Source organism: Nanorana parkeri, unplaced genomic scaffold (genome assembly GCF_000935625.1).
Source record: "Nanorana parkeri isolate BGI_ZX_2015 unplaced genomic scaffold, ASM93562v1 scaffold659, whole genome shotgun sequence".
Taxonomy (NCBI): Eukaryota; Metazoa; Chordata; class Amphibia; order Anura; family Dicroglossidae; genus Nanorana; species Nanorana parkeri.
The window spans coordinates 74,138-81,786 of NW_017306927.1; the positions used below are offsets into that span (position 1 = coordinate 74,138).

At 42.8% G+C, this 7,649-nt stretch overlaps 1 protein-coding gene across 1 annotated transcript in view; it reads left to right on the plus strand.

Moving 5' to 3' along the window:
• Positions 1 to 7,649, plus strand: part of ANO8 (anoctamin 8) — a 94,381-nt gene that overhangs the window by 824 nt on the left and 85,908 nt on the right. The gene's annotated exons all lie outside the window — the stretch shown is intronic.

A 7,649-nucleotide genomic window follows, 5' to 3' on the forward strand; every position in this document is an offset into this window, starting at 1 on the left:
TTACCACCTTACACATATATGCCATTACTGTTCTGTAGATCAGAATATTGTCTGATGGTAGCTGTGCATGGAACGCTTTTATAGACGATTTGTATTTTAAATCGATTTTCTGAACGAGTAAAAAGTACAGATTGTGCGATTTGATTAATCAGCGACGCAGAAATGAAATCAGGATGACGCGATCGGAATCGATCAAAGACCAAATTAGGAATGGTTTGAGACCTGATCAATCTCTTCTGATTCCAGGCTTAAAAAAACATCCAATTTCAATACTACTACAACAGTAGTATTCTAATTTCCTAACCATCTTGTCTTATATTGCATTGCAACTGTAACGTCTTCCTTTATATTGTAAAGGGCTACGCAAACTGTTGGCGCTGTATAAATCCTGTATAATAATTAATTCCTCAGAGATCTGTCTGTTATATTTGATGGTCAGCGTTTAACCCTTTCCCTGCGTTAACCGCCAATATTGGCCCTGGAATTATTGTTCTCGCTCTGTTGCGCACGCAGCGAAAGCTGGCATGTACGGTGCAATTTTTGTATGTAGGTGCAGCCGATGTGTGTTTGCATTAGTATGTTCATGGGGACGGGGGACTTACATTTTTAGGGGGGGGCAGTTTTAAATGTATTTTATTTAACTTTATTTCTCTTTTACTTAATTGCTATAACATAGTAGGGCTCACAAGTCCCCGTGTGATAGCACATTGGAGGTGACAAGTTCTCTTTAAGGGGACATAAGGGTGTCTATTAGACCCCTAGTGTCACCTTTGCACTTCAAAGAAGCTGATCAAACACAGGTTTTCAATAAAGTTACATTGTGGGGAGTTCTCCAGGAAGGGGGGGGGTGGTGGATTTTGGCTATTTTGATCATTTATAATTACACAGCACTGGCACTCCTGGATGGCACTGACAAGTGTAGCAAATCAGTCAGTGCCACCTAGGGGCGCTAGTGCCATGAGAACTGCATCCTGGCAGAAGTTTTAAAAATGACCCCCTAAGTCTGTTGTAGTACTAAAACAGGGTTGATGTAGCGGGGGTCCTCCCATGGGTTGCTTAAAGCTTTCTAGGAAGCACAGTGCAAATATTCCCTTTAACGAAAATGGTAGTTGTAGTTGGGCAGCACAGTGGCTTAGCGGTTAGCACTTCTGTCTTGCAGTACTGGGGGCGCCCGATTTGAACATTAACACTATCTGCAAGGAGTTTGCATGTACTCCCTGTGCTTGAGTGGGTATCCTCCGGGTACTCCAGTTTCCTCCCACACTCCATAGACATGCTGGAAGGTTAATTGGCTCCTGTCTAAATCGTCCATGTATGTATGTATGTATGTATATACTGTATGTATGTGCAATAGGGACCTTAGATTGTAAGCTCCTTGTGGGCAGGGACTGATGTGAATGTGCAACTATGTAAAGTGCTACATACATTGTCGGCGCTATAGAAATACCTGTAACAAGAAAAAATAAAAATAGTGTATAGGGGTGATAAGAGGCAGCTCTGATGACTTCTACCTGGTTTACATCCTATTACTCATTGTAGCCAAGATCTAATCCCAAGGTTTATATATTTCATGCATGCTGGTCATCTCTTGCTCACAGAGTAATGCATTTGGTTTTTCTGGTTATGAATAGTTTTTATAGAGTAAGAGTATTTGCTATGGCTAAGGGTTGAAGGAGTTTGGTTTTAAAGCAGACCTTCACCTCCTTTCACTAAAAATAACATCAGAATACAGCTCTGCAATGCTGATATGACATCATCTTGCATGCATTAGTTAAACAAGCTTATTTTTATTTTACTTACAAATACTGTTTTTCCACTTACTGGTCCTCTTGGGCATTAGTGAAGTAATCTGTGCCAACGCGTTGCATCCTGGGAAGGTTACATCAGCAGAGCATTGCTGGGAAATCTCATCTGTAATGTCATGAGATCTCAGGGAAAGGCATTTTCCTCCTCTGAGATGATGTGCATGGTCACATGTCCTAGTCACATCTGCCAGAAATAAAAGAAGTAAAGGGAGAGCTAGTAATCTGCCCTTAGTAAACATGGCCACTGTTAGAAGACTAGGGAAGAAAAGAGAAATAAGGTATGCAAAAAATACAGAACCTGTAATTATCTAGAAGTATCTTTTTGTAGATTGACATTACTAAACATTTCTAAAGGTGTATTCCCCACCCAGAATCCCTTCTGGGTGGGGACATATAGCCAAATTTTACATTGTACAGGTGCCTAAGGTATTGTAATGCAAACGTCGACTTTATTTTCCCGACCAGGAGCCACAGGTGCTGCGTACAGCCAATCATAGGCTGTACACGGCTAAACAAATGCATATATATGGATGTACAACACCGAACGAGGACAGTCTGTGTTCCTAGTTTTACATCTGTGCACATGCAAGGCCGCTGTATGCCAATGTACAGCCATATACAGGCAGTGATTTCTGCAGGTGGCTGTATGCAGCACCAGTGGCTCCTGGGCATGGAACTACAACCAACTTTTATTGTGCATGGCCTCAAGCACTCGTGTGCTGAACCCTTAGGCCTCATTCACATGGACGGCAAGGGGGCGGTAAAACCAGGAGGTTTATCTGCAGTTTCACGCCCCCCACACAGTTGCCTGCTGCAATGTCAGCACTGTGGCCGAACAGTGCTGTATATATTGCTGTGGTCACAATGCTTTGGATCACAGTGCAGCAAAAAATATATAGCATGCATTGTTTGGCAGGTGGTGCCAGTTGTCAGACGACGGGATAATTGCAGTGAATACCGTGGCGTGGTATTGCAGTAAAAAGTCCAGGATGAAGGCCTGGTTCACACGCGCAAAGCACACATTTCCATGCAAGTCAATGGCGACTGTTAACACCTTAGCACTGCGTCGTGTGTAGAAAAACACCTGTGGTGCAAAAATATGCAGGAGCTATTTTCAGGTGGATGTTGCCCGATTTTGGTCCCAATAGATATCTCTATGCAGGTAAAAACGACCAGAAAAAAACGTGCATAATTGAGACCGCCTAGGTGTGAACCAGGCCTAAAAAAACCTCTGCATTTAGGAGGTGGCAGTATTTCCTCCTGAACGCCAGGCAGCTGCTGCTCCACCACCCACTGTTCATGGAGAAAAATGCTTTTCTGAGGGCGGTGGAGGCTACCACCCATGTGAACGGGGGACCTTAATGTAAAGTATGACATGCTGAATATGAACTTGGTGACCTACTTGTTTACTGACACCAGGTGCACAGTATGGGGAGAAGTCTGTTTGCAGTATTATGGTACTCATTGTTTTACTAAGATCATTTATTAGCGTTGCCTTTACTGTCATTAAACAATATCAGACTTACTTGTTGGCCTGAGCACGATAAATGACACGAACACGTACAGGGAATGTACGCACTCAAGTAATCGGGAAAAAGTAATTACTAGACATTTGTAATCCTGGATTTAAGTACATTTAATAGTTTTGATGTGCGAGTGGTATCCTATGTTGCTTCAGGATACATGTAACTTCCTCTTGCCTTTGAAGTGTGTGGATGTAATTTTATTACTCATTTTCTTGTGCATATGTGAAGTAAATGTACTTTTTTTTCCTTTTTTTTATCTAGACCTCCGCTTTTCATCTCGTACGTGATCCCTTTTTTTAGATGCCTATGCATCATGGACTGTCCTGTTATGCCATCCAAGATATTTTAGTTTTTTTATCCACTGCTGGAAATCATAAAAAATATGACTAGTTTCTATAGACCTAAGCAAATTTAAAGGAGAGCTATGAGGTGAGTGATTTTTCACTCATCCTCCTAGTTAGTTCGAGGCGACGTCTGACAATGAAACTGTCACAGATGGGCTCTATTGATCGGGAAGTGAGTGAACACATACCGTCGCTCGCTTACTTTCCGATCATCTCCCAGCAGTGAGCTGTGATTGTCAGTCAACCCTCCCCACAGGGATCACACCTCCCCTATCCGTTCCTCCAAGAAAGCGCTGACTGGAGGAACAGATGGGATGGGCACAGCTGGCTCTGCCTCTAGATAGCCAGAGCCCGCTGCCGCTGTCACTCACACAGCTGGGTGGATTCAGGCAGTATTGTCGGGATCCGTCCCGGCTGCGTCGCTCTCACTATATAGGTATGTGTTCACTCACTTCCCGATCAATAGAGCCGACCTGTTACAGTTTCATTGTCACACGTCGGCTCTAACTAACCATGAGGATGACTGAAAAATCACTCACCTCATAGTCCTAGCTCGCTATATACTGAGCTTTGGGTCACGGGAGGACCTCCCGTGACCCTTAAGAGAATTATGGGATAAAAAGGTTACCCCATAGTTCTCTTTAAGTCCCAAGTAGGGGAAGGCAGAAGGAACCGATGATCGCAGTGGGTGAGAGGCGATTGACACTCCCGAAAGTGTCGGTTTTTAAAGATACTTTAGTGGCACTGGTAGAAGCGAGTATTAACTTTTCTCTTTACAGGTACAACTGTACAAGTTTTATTTTTAAGTGACAGTGTCCTTTTCAAGTAATGTGCCCTGGCTTCAAATGTTTCAGCAGTGTTAAAGTGCAAGCACCATGCAGTGCCTGCAAGTACCTGTGCTATACTTCAGATTGACCTCTTTGTCCCTGGTGTCCCCTTGAAGCCTAGGCTAGGCCTGAAGCCTTGACATCTGTCCGAATTGAGATTAAGCCCTACATCTCTCATTAACTTGTCATAGTTAGAACTTCATTGGTCCGTATAAGCTCTGCCATTTGGCAGCTGATTTACAGAGGCTTTGTAGGAGAGGATGCTTAAAGCATAAGTGCACTTTAAAAACACTTTTCCCTTTGGCCCTTTTTAGATGACCTCACCCATCCTTCCTTACTTCCTCCTGCACAGATGAATACTTACCGAGTTCCGATGGGCCCAGCCTCTGTTGTTTGTTTACATCCTGCGGCAGACCTCTCCTTCTCCTGACCACACCTGCACAGTACCTGTGGATGGAGGTAGACAAGCCCCAAAGAAATCAGTGGGGGATGATCTGCACAGGTGCCACCAGGAGAAGGAGACTTCTACAGCATGATGTAAACAAACAGCCAAGGCCGCGCCTGTCGGAACTCGATGACTATTCATATGTGCAGAGGGAGGAATCTTGAAGGTCATCTTAAAGGAGCCAAAAAGATAGGCACACTTTGTATTAAAGTGCACTTATCCTTTAAGATTGACAGAAGTCAAGGTACAATGTAGAACCTGGGCCTAGGACCCAAGGAGGCTCCACAGCGACACAAGGACTGATTTGAAAGCCAGCACCGATACTTTCAGGCACCACAAACCTGGGTTGATAGAAAGAGGAAGACTGACTCTGCTGAACACTCTTTCTGCTTGTTGCCCAGAAGTTTTGTCTGAATGCTTGTTCCAGGTCAGCAACTTGGGGAGCACTGTAGTAGCCAGAGACAGCCAGACAGCTCGCATTTTTAGGAGTAGGTTATCAATGTCAGACTATGTCATTCCCCCAGCACAGGACATCAAGAAATCTGCAGTGTTTTCTGTGGGTGACATTCACTTCTATGTGACAAATGCAAGAGTTGTAGGAACTCCCATATGCCAGTGAGCCTGGGGACTGTAAGGTATCCACTGTGCTACGTAGGTTTGATTCATATGCCATATAATCCGTACTTGTGTTTCACATGTCATGCGTAGCATGCTGATGACAACGGTAACAAATGTATCACCGGGGTTATTGTTGAACGGGGAATACGATAGAATGAGGGACATTTATAAGCTGCACAGGCTGAAGACTCTACATCTTCTTTGATATGAAAATTCTTTTTCCCAAATGTATTTTTTTAAGCTTTTTTTGTGTTGCAGAATATTTTGCAACATTCCCGTTGTTTAAATGCAGAAAAGGCCTGTTTTTTTTAGGATTTACATGTTTTAGAAGTGCCCACCCTGCTTCCAAAGAATTTTCTTGAATACTCATTGACTTCAGAAACGCAAAACCTTCCCACTGAAACCAGTGTGAATTTAACAAAGGTTCCCAAGATCAGTAAACCTTTGTTGTTTCCACATAGGAATTGCACTTCCTTTTAGTGTTGTTAGTCCTTCACTTCTCTTGATGCATGCATAAGGATGATGCACATCAGATGCTTCATGGTATGCCCTTGTTCCTTTTTGCATTGAAAGCTCTGACAGTTCACATCCACCTCAGTTCCTCCCGTCCACAGATGCAGCCCACAGCGTACCTGCACCTTTGAGCTCCGCAAAGCTGCTAGGAAGGGGGAGCAATGTAATTGTTCTCCTCCTGCTGCTGTTAGAACGTAGTTACAAATGGGGACTGTCACGGTGGTGACACAAGTGGTGAGAATATACTGTACATAGTTACCCACTGGCTGCTCAGTATTCGGATCTGAGAGGGAATTGTGGTCCTGTGACCAGGTAAAAAAATCATTATTTAGCTTTAGACAGCAATTTTTTTTATTGTTTTGCTTGTACAACTAAAATAGGATTAATATTGCATGCCATGGACTTTTTGATGTGATGAAGTAAGCTTTTACAACTACTTTAAACTGGGGCAACTGACACTGAACATATAATAAAAAAAAAACAATCAGTAGATCCAGATATGTAGGTAGCTAAAGTTTTATATAAATATGAAGTTTTTGTGTAAGTCTACAGCTTTGCCCCATCTATTCAAATGTCTGAATTTCCCCTTTATTTTTATTTATTTTATTACGGGTATTTTTATAAAGTGCCAACAATTTACGCAGGGCTTATACACCAGTCCTTGCCCTCAAAAATCCAAGGTCCCTATCTCACATGTTTACATACAGGGTCGATTTAGACTGGAGACAAGTAATCTACCAGCATGTCTTTGGAGTGTGGGAGGAAACCCACAAAAGCACAGGGAGAACATGCAAACTCCTTGGTCCTTTTTAATGTGAGGAATGGCCTTACTGACCAATAGGGATGAGCTCAGGTTTGGACGCAAGCCTGAGCTCCTCCAAACACTGAAGTGCCATGGGCTACCATACCAATCAGCTGTGGGCTGGGGCATTCCCTGTCCGTCAGCTGCTCATAAACAACGGATCAAGATGCTTATGCTGATGCCATTGACCTTTATATGGCCATAATAGATCAATGTCATTGACCAAATATAGCGATGTGACCATATAAGGGCAATGATGTCACTGGGTCCTGCTCCTTTGCTTACATTCAACTGTGGGTGGAGAATTCCCTGGCTGCAGCTCATTGCAGCAGAAGGGATTCTCCCCCCCCTCATGTTCGGAGGAGCTCCTTCCGTATTTGGAGGAGCTCAGCTACAGACTGGGTCCGGTCTGAACCTGCGTTTATCCCAACCGACCAACAGGATGACATAGGTTGGGATTAATTTAAGTTAAGTTAATTTTTTTTTAGTTAAATTCTGCTTATGCATTTTTTCATCATATGTTTATTGTCCATTGCCCAGATTTGCGATACGTTTACTTTAAATAAAAGGGAAAAACATATGTATGCCTCAAAAAGATAAAATAAGCCTTTGCTGTGCATTCCATTTATTTTCTTTATTTCGTTTGGGGAAAAAAAAAAAATTGTGTGTATGCATGTATGTATATATGTGTGTGTGTGTGTGAGTATATATGTGTGTGTGTGTGTATGTATATATATGTATGTATATATATGTATGTATATATATGTAT